Source organism: Salmo salar, chromosome 11, assembly GCF_965601325.2.
Source record: "Salmo salar chromosome 11, fSalSal1, whole genome shotgun sequence".
NCBI lineage: Eukaryota > Metazoa > Chordata > Actinopteri > Salmoniformes > Salmonidae > Salmo > Salmo salar.
The window spans coordinates 108,199,734-108,212,298 of NC_138301.1; positions in this window are offsets into that span (position 1 = coordinate 108,199,734).

A 12,565-nucleotide genomic window follows, 5' to 3' on the forward strand; every position below is an offset into this window, starting at 1 on the left:
AAATATTATTGGACTCTGAGTACTCTCTTAGATGGTCTATTTGATGGATATAATTTAAGAATCTCTTTGTCTTGACCCCACATAGACAGTTCTTCATCATAATGAAGACATCAAGGTTAAGTTGTCTGAAAGGTCTCCACTACTTGCGCTCAAATCGATTGCAAGTGCACGCGCACACACACATTTTACTAGTATTACCAACTAGGAATACTATACCATCATCTGCCTCATGAAGTGACATGGGGAGTCAATTAATGGAATCAATTAAAATAGCTTTTGATTTTAACAAGTTTTACAATAAAATTACTTTTCCTCTAATATGTCGCTTTTAGAAACAAGGCCGTTATTTCCTTAGGGAAGACCTATCTGGGCCAACTAAACCCCGGTCCCCAAGCACGCCAGTCGTACAGTGAGATAGAATGTACGTTGTTGGAGTGACTGCCAGTGTTGGCTTTGTCTTCTGGCATTCTACTTCAAATATAGCCCAGCTCTTCGATAGTGAGTGAATTTAAGTTAAAACTGCAGAAGCAGTCTAAATATTGACTTCAATATTTTCTTCTCATTAAATTAACTTGAAATAACTGTAAGCCATAGTCACAGTTTAAAGGGAAAGGCTGAACAAACAATGCAAATGTATTAAACAATTATTAAGTAAATATGTTTCATGTTTCAATCCAATATTCTAAATGAATGGGATATCGCATACCAATAAACAAGGTAGTCAATATTTTGACCACTTCTGCAGTTTAAACTTGTTCCCAGAGAATTACATCTCATAACGCCTATGACTGCTTCAGTAGCCTACATTGTGTAAAATTGTGTGCATCTAGCTTACCTTTGAGAGAAAAAAGTGCATAGCCTACATTTACCTGGACTGAAGATTTCATCGGTAAAAGCACATTTTCCTCGAAGACTAGGCTAAAGACCCATATTTTTTTTATTTATCTTATGTTTTTCCTGAAAGATATGTCAGATTTTCCACGTCAAACAAAATATCTGTTTCAATCTGTTTTAGTTTATGGTCCGTTGACACGTCTACACTAGAAAAACTTCAGTCCGAATTTACGTGGCCGCGAATTCCAGGTGGTACCGGGGTATCTGGCAAGCTTTGATAGATGTGATATCCGTTTCAGTCAAAAACTTTGTATAGTGTAATATCCTGTAATCCAGACGTTTTTTTGGCGGGGAGAGCTTGATTAGGTTTTATTCCTCCTCATGGGAAAGCAACATGTCGGTCATTGTAGAGGAGCAGACTTGATGAGAGGAGTTAGCCAGATTGACTTGGGTGACAGTGTTGAAAAAGGAAATTGGCATGCTTTCCAGTGGCAGCGATAGCGTGTGGCAGCGTATGGAGGTGGTGGGCATGCCGCGTATTCTCAGACAGAAAGTGTCACCACTGCGCCTGACATAATTTCCCCATGATGCGATACATAATGGGAGGATGGTATACTTTTAAATGTGCTGATGTAAACAGTAGGCTAAAGCTTTGTTGGTCATTAACAAAATGTACTTGTCTGACATGATATCCCTACCTCCACTCAGTGCTGTGAATGGCTGAGGCTGATGGTCCTTGCAAAGTCAATGCTCTGCACCTGAGACATAGTTTATCATTTATCAACATCTCTATAAAAATACATGATATTACACTATACTGAAATTGCCTTAAATGCCACACTAAGCACAGATGCATAGACCTCACCCCTGATATTACCATCACCCTGCTCTAATGTATTATAGGTCAATCACCCTTCTCCAGCCAGTTGTTCCCTTCAATAGCCTTTAAAATTAGTCTGATACCATTTTGTTATTACGGCTGCCGAATTGTTGGCTTGGAAAACTTTAGGTAACTTTAGCCTGGTGTTGCTGCTGCTACATGGACAGTATGTCATGGGTGTCCCTTTCATGGATGATAACACTGAGGTGTTAAAAAGTCCAACAACAGCCCTGATAATCTACACTGAGTTGACTTGGTGTGGGAGACAAGACAGGCGACATAGTCATGCAAGAGGAGAGTGGGAAGATCCGTGGGACAGACACACCCTTCGGCATCATATTTCCTCCAGCCAGCAATATGACCCATCCCCCCCTCACAGAGAAGACTCTGGAGGAGTCAAGTGTATGTGTGATGGGAAGCAGGAATCCAACTCTAATTGTGTCTATGCCCTGGTCATGTATAACTCCAGTTAAACACATTATGTTAATAGGTAGAGTAATACAAAAGCAGTGCTTTCTGATGTAAGGTTATACTGAAAATAAACAAAATGATAATTTACTTTTGACAAATAAAAATGTGCATATTCAGAGGTGACATATTATAACTCTAACCTAAATGAGGCATCTTAGTAAACCAAGCCCCAATGAGCAGCAAACAACCAAAACAGACAATTGTATACCGACAGATAATTGTGAGTGCGACTGCCAATGCACACAAACAGTTGAAAAAACCAAACAGTTACGTAATTTGTACCAGTTTACATGGATTCTGATTATAGGGTTATGCAAAAACGTTATTGTGCACAAGTGAATGACATGAAATACATTTTAAAAAGTGTGCATATTTAGATTTCTCTATAGATTTCACATCGTAAAAAAAACTAAACAATTATCACACAATAGGCATGCACACGCACATTCACATGCACGCGCGCACACACACACACACACACACACACACACACACACACACACACACACACACACACACACACAGGTTCATTGGGTATTTGGTTGTGTGCGTGTGTGTGTGTCTAAACTGTTTCTCTCGTTGACCGGGGGGATTCTCTGGTGCTTCTAACCCCACGCAAGATGCTGCCCATACCGAAGGTCCTGTAACAGACACCACGACAGTGACGGCACTATCAGAGCCTGGCTCTGAGACAGAAAACACTTCACTGTCTTCTGATGTCTGTACTGATGTCCCAGTGGAGGAAGAGGGCCTTGTGGAGGACGACGGCCTTGTGGAGGAGGAGGGCCTCGTAGAGGAGGAGGGCTTTGTGGAGGAGAAGGGCTTCGTGGATGAGGAGGGCTTCGTGGAGGAGGAGGGAGTTGTGGAGAAGGGAGGACTTGTGGAGGAGGAGGGAGTTGTGGAGGAGGGGGCCTTGTGGAGGAGGAGGGCCTTGTGGAGGAGGAGGGAGTTGGGGAGAAGGGAGGACTTGTGGAGGAGGAGGGAGTTGTCGAGGAGGGGGCCTTGTGGAGGAGGAGGGCCTTGTGGAGGAGGAGGGAGTTGTGGAGGAGGGGGCCTTGTGAAGGAGGAGGGCCTTGTGGAGGAGGAGGGAGTTGTGGAGGAGGGGGCCTTGTGAAGGAGGAGGGCCTTGTGGAGGAGGAGGGAGTTGTGGAGGAGGGGGCCTTGTGGAGGAGGAGGGCCTTGTGGAGGAGGAGGGAGTTGTCGAGGAGGGGGCCTTGTGGAGGAGGAGGGCCTTGTGGAGGAGGAGGGAGTTGTGGAGGAGGGGGCCTTGTGAAGGAGGAGGGCCTTGTGGAGGAGGAGGGAGTTGTGGAGGAGGGGGCCTTGTGAAGGAGGAAGGCCTTGTGGAGGAGGAGGGAGTTGTGGAGGAGGGGGCCTTGTGAAGGAGGAGGGCCTTGTGGAGGAGGAGGGAGTTGTGGAGGAGGGGGCCTTGTGGAGGAGGAGGGCCTTGTGGAGGAGGAGGGAGTTGTCGAGGAGGGGGCCTTGTGGAGGAGGAGGGCCTTGTGGAGGAGGAGGGAGTTGTGGAGGAGGGGGCCTTGTGAAGGAGGAGGGCCTTGTGGAGGAGGAGGGAGTTGTGGAGGAGGGGGCCTTGTGGAGGAGGAGGGCCTTGTGGAGGAGGAGGGAGTTGGGGAGAAGGGAGGACTTGTGGAGGAGGATGGAGTTGTGGAGGAGGGGGCCTTGTGGAGGAGGAGGGCCTTGTGGAGGAGGAGGGAGTTGTGGAGAAGGGAGGACTTGTGTAGGAGGAGGGAGTTGTGGAGGAGGGGGGCCTTCTGGATGAGGAGGGAGTTGTGGAAGAGGAGGGTTTTGTGGAGGAGGCTGTTGTGGAGGAGGGGGGCCTTGTGAAGGAGAAGGGAGTTATGGAGGAGGGGGGCCTTGTGGGGCATTGAGGACTATACCACCTCAGTCACCGGCTTCATCAAAAAGTGCATCGATGACGTCGTCCCCACAGTAACCATACGTACATATCCCTGGATTACAGGCAACATCCGCACCACGCTAAAGGCTAGAGCTGCCGCTTTCAAGGAGCGGGACAGTAATCCGGATGTTTATATGAAATCCCGCTATACCCTCAGACGAACCATCAAACAGGCAAAGCGTCAATACAGGACTATTGAATCCTACTACACCGGCTCTGACGCTCGTCGGATGTGGCAGGGCTCTCCGTAGCCGATGTGTGTAAGACCTTTAAACAGGTCAACATTCACAAGGCATTCCCAGATGGATGACCAGGACGTGCACTCAGAGCATGCACTGGCAAGTGTCTTCACTGACCGAGTCTGCAATACCTACATGTGTCAAGCAGACCACCATAGTCCCTGTGCCCAAGAAAGCGAAGGTAACCTTCCTAAATGACTACCGCCCTGTAGCATTCACATCGGTAGCCATGAAGTGCTTTGAAAGGCTGGTCATGGCTCACATCAACACCGTCATCCCGGAAACCCTAGACCCACTCCAATTCATATACTGCCCCAACAGATCCACAGATGACGCAATCTCAATCGCACTCCACACTGCCCTTTCCCACCTGGACAAAAGGAACACGTGAGAATGCTATTCATTCACTACAGCTCAACGTTCAACACCATAGTGCCCACAAAGCTCATCACTAAGCTTAGTCCCCTCCCTGTTCACCCACGACTGTGTGGCCAAGTATGACTCCAACACCATCATTAAGTTTGCTAACAACACAATGGTGGTCTTGCTACGGTTTCTCCCTGCCTACTTCTGAACCTATTCCTTCCTATCAAAGTCTACTTGACCAATTCCATATCAGGAAATTATTTACAATGCTGTCTGTGTGTTCCTTTTAAAAACAGCATTTAGAACCGTTGTCATAGGCGTCGTAAGGATAGGACCAAGGCGCAGCGAGTAAAGTGCTCATACTTAATTTATTTAAAGATAACACTTAAACAAAATAAATGTACAATGAAACAGTTCCATAAGGCACACAGGCTATACAGAAAATAACCACCCACCAAACACAAGTGAAACAAACCTCAACTAAATATGGACTCCAATTAGAGGCAACGACAACCAGCTGCCTCTAATTGGAGGTCCTACCAAAAACCCAACATAGAAAACTAGATTTAAACATAGAAATAGAAAACATAGAACCTAAACCAAAAACACACAAAACAAACACCCCCTGCCACGCCCTGACCAAACTACAATGACAAATAACCCCTTTTACTGGACAGGACATGACAGTACCCCCTCCCCCCCCCCAAAGGTGCAGACCCCGAATGCACCTCAAAAACAAAAACCCCACAAAAACAACCCCAAACTTAAAGGGAGGGAAGGGAGGGTGGCCACCGTCAACGACGGTCCCTGTGCTACACCCCCCCCTTCCCAATCCTCCCACTACGGAGGTGGCTCTGGCTCTGGGCATAGCTCCCGTTCAGAAGACTCTATGCTGGGGAGCGTCGCTGGAGGCTCCTGGCTGAGGAGCGTCGCTGGAGGCTCCTGGCTGAGGAGCGTCGCTGGAGGCTCCTGGCTGAGGAGCGTCGCTGGAGGCTCAGGGCTGAGGAGCGTCGCTGGAGGCTCAGGGCTGAGGAGCGTCGCTGGAGGCCTCCTGCGGGGAGCTGGGACCGGTCTCTCCGGACTGGGGAGACTTACTTGAGTTTGGGTGCGCAGAGCGGGCACGGGGCACGCTGGGCCGTGGAGGCGCACCGGCGGTCTGGAACTCAGGGCTGGCACACCCCGTCCTGGCTGAGTGGTCACTGTAGCCCGGCACGGGCGAAGTGCTGGCACAGGGCGAACTGGGCTGTGCTGGAGAGTGAGGGCTGCCGTGCGTAGAGCAGGCGCAGGGTAAGCTGGACCGAGGAGACGCACTGGTGGCCAGATGTGCTGCACCGGCGCACTTCTCCCTGGCTGCCGGCCAACTCTCGCCCGGCAACGCTGTGGAGCCCGTACTGGCCGCACCGGACTGTGCGTGCGTTTGGGCGACACCGTGCGCATTTCTGCGTAGCTCGGTGCTCTCCTCGTCACCCGCTCCCCACGGTAAGCACGGGGAGTTGGCTCAGGACTCCACCCTGACTCTGCCCAACTCCCTGTGTGCCCCCCAATTTTTTTTGGGGGGGGGATGCCTCTCGGCTTCATGTAGCTCCCTTAATTTCCTCTCCCAGAAACGTCGTTCTGCCTCCCACGTCCATCCTTTTTCTCGGTGCTCCAATCCCCGCTGCTTGGTCCTTGTTTGGTGGGTGGTTCTGTCAAAGGCGTCGTAAAGATAGGACCAAGGCGCAGCGGGTAAAGTGCTCATAATTTATTTAAAGATAACACTTAAACAAAATAAACGTACGACGAAAAACAGTTTCATAAGGCACAGAGGCTATACAGAAAATAACCACCCACCAAACACAAGTGAAACAAACCTCAACTAAATATTTTCCTCCAGTTAGAGGCAACGACAACCAGCTGCCTCTAATTGGAGGTCCTACCAAAAACCCAACATAGAAATAGAAAACTAGATTTAAACATAGAAATAGAAAACATAGAACCTAAACCAAAAACACACAAAACAAACACCCCCTGCCACGCCCTGACCAAACTACAATGACAAATAACCCCTTTTACTGGTCAGGACGTGACAACTGTGGGAAACAGTGATGCTCAATAAGATTACATTACAAGTTTTTTCGGATGTATATAGTTTAAGCTGATTTTGATGCAATTGAGAAAAATACTTTTTTCCCCCCCACCTATTTTCAATTATTTACATATTTTGGGTTCGATGTAAAGAAACAATGATTCAATACAGGATTTTCTTTTAAACTAGACATTTTTGTGAATTCTTTCTTTTGAAGGAGACAACTTTTATGACAGTAGCTAGGTTTCCATCCAATTGGTGACAGATTTTCATGCGAATATTCTAAAATCCACATTAACACAATATGCGCATTTTCCCACCAGAGATGTGTTTCCATCAAATTGACTTGTTGCGGGTAAAAAGCTGTGCGTGATCGCATAGTGCACATAAAAATTACATTTGCGGTTAAATTCCCCTGTATGGGATAAAAAAAAAAAAAAAGTTAAATGGGTTTCTATCGCATTTTCAACTCTACTGATGGTTATGTCACAAAAAATGTTGCGTTGTAGACGGGTTAGTGGTTTAGCAACAAAACCGACATGTGCGCAACTATGGGGCAAAACAGACAGGGTTGTCTTCGGTTGTTGACAACATGTAAACTAGATTTCTTCTCCAATGTTTATTGAAAATATAAATACATTTGCACAATGAGCACTTGTCTCTCAAATACATTGTTACAGCTACAGTGAGGGAGAAAAGTATTTGATCCCCTGCTGATTTTGTACGTTTGCTCACTGACAAAGAAATGATCAGTCTATAATTTTAATGGTAGGTTTATTTGAACAGTGAGAGACAGAATAACATCAAAGAAATCCAGAAAAACCCATGTCAAAAATGTTATAATTTGATTTGCATTTTAATGAGGGAAATAAGTATTTGACCCCTCTGCAAAACATGACTTAGTACTTGGTGGCAAAACCCTTGTTGGCAATCACAGAGGTCAGACGTTTCTTGTAGTTGGCCACCAGGTTTGCACACATCTCAGGAGGGATTTTGTCCCACTCCTCTTTGCAGATCTTCTCCAAGTCATTAAGGTTTCGAGGCTGACGTTTGGCAACTCGAACCTTCAGCTCCCTCCACAGATTTTCTATTGGATTAAGGTCTGGAGACTGGCTAGGCCACTCCAGGACCTTAATGTGCTTCTTCTTGAGCCACTCTTTTGTTGCCTTGGCCGTGTGTTTTGGGTCATTGTCATGCTGGAATACCCATTCACGACCCATTTTCTATGCCCTGGCTGAGGGAAGGAGGTTCTCACCCAAGATTTGATGGTACATGGCCCCGTCCATTGTCCCTTTGATGCGGTGAAGTTGTCCTGTCCCCTTAGCAGAAAAACACCCCCAAAACATAATGTTTCCACCTCCATGTTTGACGGTGGGGAGGGTGTTCTTGGGGTCATAGGCAGCATTCTTCCTCCTCCAAACACGATGAGTTGAGTTGATGCCAAAGAGCTCCATTTTGGTCTCATCTGACCACAACACTTTCACCCAGTTGTCCTCTGAATCATTCAGATGTTCATTGGCAAACTTCAGACGGGCATGTATATGTGCTTTCTTGAGCAGGGGGACCTTGCGGGCGCTGCAAGATTTCAGTCCTTCACGGCGTAGTGTGTTACCAATTGTTTTCTTGGTGACTATGGTCGCAGCTGCCTTGAGATCATTGACAAGATCCTCCCGTGTAATTCTGGGCTGATTCCTCACCGTTCTCATGATCATTGCAAGTCCACGAGGTGAGATCTTGCATGGAACCCCAGGGCGAGGGAGATTGACAGTTATTTTGTGTTTCTTCCATTTGCAAATAATTGCACCAACTGTTGTCACCTTCTCACCAAGCTGCTTGGCGATGGTCTTGTAGCCCATTCCAGCCTTGTGTACGTCTACAATCTTGTCCCTGACATCCTTGGAGAGCTCTTTGGTCTTGGCCATGGTGGAGAGTTTGGAATCTGATTGATTGATTGCTTCTGTGGACAGGTGTCTTTTATACAGGTAACAAACTGAGATTAGGAGAACTCCCTTTAAGAGTGTGCTCCTAATCTCAGCTCGTTACCTGTATAAAAGACACCTGGGAGCCAGAAATCTTTCTGATTGAGAGGGGGTCAAATACTTATTTCCCTCATTAAAATGCAAATCAATTTATAACATTTTTGACATGCGTTTTTCTGGATTTTTTTGTTGTTTTTCTGTCTCTCACTCTTCAAATAAACCTACCATTAAAATAATAGACTGATCATTTCTTTGTCAGTGGGCAAACGTACAAAATCAGCAGGGGATCAAATACTTTTTTGCCTCACTGTAGCTAGCGAATGGTTCAAACACACGCATACATTCGTGAAGAAGGTGCGACAGCGCCTCTTCCCCCTCAAGAGGCTCAAAATGTTTCCCTCAAATTCTCAAAAAGTTCTACAGCTGCACCATTGAGAGCATCTTGACTGGCTGCATCACTGCTTCGTATAGCAACAGCATTGCCTTCTATCAAATGGCGCTACAGGGGGTGGTGCGGATAGGCCAGTACATCGCTGGGGCCAAGCTCCCTGCCATCCAGGACCTCTAAATAAGGCGGTGTGAATGGAAGGACCGGAAAATCGCTAAAGAATCCAGACTGTTCTCTCGGCTTCCGCACAGCAAGCGGTACCGGTGCATCAAGTCTGATACCAACAATCTCCTGAACAGCTTCTATCCCCAAGCCACAAGATTGCTAAATAGCCAACTAAATAGCTAACAAAATAGCTACACGGACTATCTTTTTTTTCACTCTCACGCACACTGACACTCCAACACCCACTCCATCATTTGATCACACACACAAAATATGCACATGCATTTATACTGATTCTACACACACCCACTCACATACAATCATCATAGACGCTGCTGCTACTCTGTTTATCATATATCCTGATGCCTAGTCACCATACCTCTATACATACACCACATGACCAAAAGTCGAACGTCGCTTGTCGAACATCTCATTCCAAAATCATGGGCATTAATATGGAGTTGGTCCCCCCCTTTGCTGCTATAACAGCTTCCACTCTTCTGGGAAGGCTTTCCAATAGATGTTGGAACATTTCTGCGGGTACTTTCTTCCATTCAGCCAAAAGAGCATTAGTGAGGTCGGGCGATTAGGCCTGGCTCGCAGTCGGCGTTCCAATTCATCCCAAAGGTGTTCGATGGGGTTGAGGCCAGGGCCTTGTGCAGGCCAGTCAAGTTCTCCAATCTCGACAAACCCTTTCTGTATGGACCTCACTTTGTGTACAGGGGCATTGTCCTGCTGAAACAGGAAAGGGCCTTCCCCAAACTGTTGCCACAAAGTTGGAAGCACATAATCGTCTAGAATGTCATCGTATGCTGTCGCGTTAAGATTTCCCTTCACTGGAACTAAGGGGCCTACTAGCATGAACCAGGAAAAAAGCCCCAGACCATTATTCCTCCTTCACCAAACTTTACAGTTAGCACTATGCATTTGTGCAGGTAGCGTTCTCCTGGCATCCTCCAAACCCAGATTCGTCCGTCGGACTGCCAGATGGTGAAGCGTGATTCATCACTCCAGAGAACACTTTTCCACTGCTCCAGAGTCCAATGGTGGCAAGCTTTACACCACTCCAGCTGACGTTTGGCATTGCGCATGGTGATGTTAGGCTTGTGTACGGCTGCTTGGCCATGGAAACCCATTTCATTAAGCTCTCGACGAACAGTTCTTGTGCTGACATTGCTTTCAGAGACAGTTTGGAACTCGGCAGTGAGTGTTGCAACCGAGGACAGACGATTTTTACGCGCTACATGCTTCACCACTCCGCGGTCCCGTTCTGGGAGCTTGTGTGGCCTACCACTTCGCGTCTGAGCCATTGTTGATTCTAGACATTTTCACTTCACAATAACAGCCCTTACAGTGTACATTTACATTTACGTCATTTAGCAGACGCTCTTATCCAGAGCGACTTACAAATTGGTGGATTCACCTTATGATATCCGGGGCAGCTCTAGGAGGGCAGAAATTTGATGAACTGACTTGTTGTAAAGGTGGCATCCTATGACGGTGCCACATCGAAAGTCACTGAGCTCTTCAGTAAGTCCATTCTACTGTCAACGTTTGTCTATGGAGATTGATTACACAGCCATGCAATGTTATACACCCGTCAGTAATGGGTGTGGCTGAAATAGCCAAATCCACTAATTTGAAGGGGCGTCCACATACACCATCTTCCTCAATCACTCCAGTATCCCTGCACATTGTAAATATGGTACTGGAACTGACCCTGTATATAGTATGCTTAACATCTTTCTCATGTTCTTATTTTTATTTCTTGTGTGTTTTTGTTCTATGGCGGCAGGTAGCCTAGTGGTTAGAGTGTTGGGCCAGTAACTGAAAGGTTGCTAGATGGAATCCTTGAGCTGACAAGGTAAAAATCTGTCGTTCTGCCCCTGAACAAGTTAACCTACTGTTCCTAGGCCGTCATTGTAAATAATAATTTGTTCTTAACTGACTTGCCTAGGTAAATAAAGGTTAAATAAAAATACCGTAAGTTATTTTTAGTATTACATTGTTATTGAAAGGCATTTTACTGTACTTGTGCATGTGACAAAAATGTTAAACTTGAATAAGACCCTTGATATTTATTGTAAAGTAGCATCAAGCTCACCACCCTGTGAAGTTCATCATAATTCATTTAATCTGTAGCCTAATAAACTGCATGCTTTCCGGAGTCGTAGAACTACACAGACTTGTTATCCCGTGACTCCAAATATCCTACTTTGTCTAGCATATTTTGTTTTGTCTATATTTGGAAAGTTCACTGACAAATTTGTAATTTCCATCAGGCCCGTCATGACAATTTATGAAACAGGTACTTTACTCGCATAAAAAGGTTGGATGGAAACCTGGTTACTGTCTTCTTCTAGTGGTTCAAATAGTTGGAGTATGAGGAGCTTAATTTAGCTGTGCCACGTTCAGGTGCAAAGTCTGATGCCCTTACCTTTTTCCATTTTGGATTCATCCAAGTAAAAATGTTTTTGAAAGAGGAAATGCATTAATAAAGTATATGAAAAAGACGAACTATTGTTTGGGAAATTATGTCCTTCGTGGCGTCAAGGTTACTTGCTGTAATTGTGTCTTAAGAAGCACATTATAAATAAATGTACAGTGCATTCGGAAAGTATTCAGACCCCTTGACTTTTCCCCACTTTGTTACGTTACAGCCTTATTCTAAAATGGATTTAAAAAATGCTTTCCCTCATCTACACACAATACCCCATAATGAAAAAGCGAAAACAGGTTTAGAAATCTTTGCAATTGTATTAAAAAGGGCTCCCGAGTGACGCTCTGGTCTACAGTCCCTGGTTTGAATCCAGGCTGTATCTCATCCGGCCGTGATTGGGAGTCCCATAGGGCAGCGCACAATTGGCCCAGCGTCATCCGGGTTTGGCCGGGGTAGGCCGTCATTGTAAATAAGAATTTGTTGTTAACTGACTTGCCTAGTTAAAAGGCTACATAAAAATAAAAACAGAAATACATTATTTACATAAGTATTCAGACCCTTTGCTATGAGACTTGAAATTGAGTTCAGGTGCATCCTGTTTCCATTGATCATCCTTGAGATATTTCTACAACTTGATTGGACTCCACTTGTGGTAAATTCAATTGTTTGGACATGATTTGGAAAGGCACACACCTGTCTATATAAGGTCCTACAGTTGACAGTGCAAAAAGAAAGCCATGAGGTTAAAGGAATTGTCCGTAAAGCTCCGAGACAGGATTGTGTTGAGGCACAGATCTGAGGAAGGGAACCAAAAAATGTCTGCAGC